An 826-nucleotide genomic window follows, 5' to 3' on the forward strand; every position below is an offset into this window, starting at 1 on the left:
AGTTCAAGAAGAGTATCTACTGCAGGCATAGCCTCGAGGCGGATGTCGCCATCTTCCTCCCCCGTCATACCGTTGACGAGGTTGTATAACTGTGCGCCATCGTCTACGGTAGACATACCCTAAATCAGGGTCGACGCCTGGCGTCTTGCCAGCACACGACGTCGCCGTCGCCGTCGCCTCCATACAGAGGTTCTATGTCTCGGTGAGACCAGAGTGAACACGCACTCCGCGTCGTCCGGTGTCACCCTCACTGTCCGCTCCTTGGAGCTCCGATGTTATCTACAACATCCGACAAAGAGCTGCTAACCCCAAACGCGCTCAAACGTTCTTCACGCTGTCAGCAGCTGAGGTATCATGGACCTACGTTTGTGGTGCTTTCAAACGTGCTACAGCGTTCCTGATTGAACCAGACGCATTCGTTTGACGCGGCAGCACCAGTAAACACACTCAAACGTTCGTCACGCTCTCAGCAGCTGAGATATCATGTCACATACGTTTACCCAACGCGCATCTGAAGGGCCGTGCCCAAGATGCCTCGGACTCCGTCCGACCACACCATCAAAGGCATGCAGACTGCTTCGCAACAAGAGCAGTGCTCAGTGGTTTACGTGCCACTTCACGTGCATCACGGAGGCCTCGCCCTCGACGCCTCGGCCCTTGGCCGATCATGTCACGCATGACATGCAGCGACTGCTTCGTTACTCGAGCAGCGCTCAGTGGTTTACGTGCGACATCACGATCAGCCCGCGATCTAGCTTGGGGCTCCTGTACCAACTCGGACATTCCAATGTCTAGCACGTTGACCGTCTCGGTCCAGTGCTCTCGC

Source organism: Plasmopara halstedii (assembly GCF_900000015.1).
Source record: "Plasmopara halstedii genome assembly, contig: Scaffold_2386, whole genome shotgun sequence".
Classification (NCBI taxonomy): Eukaryota; Oomycota; class Peronosporomycetes; order Peronosporales; family Peronosporaceae; genus Plasmopara; species Plasmopara halstedii.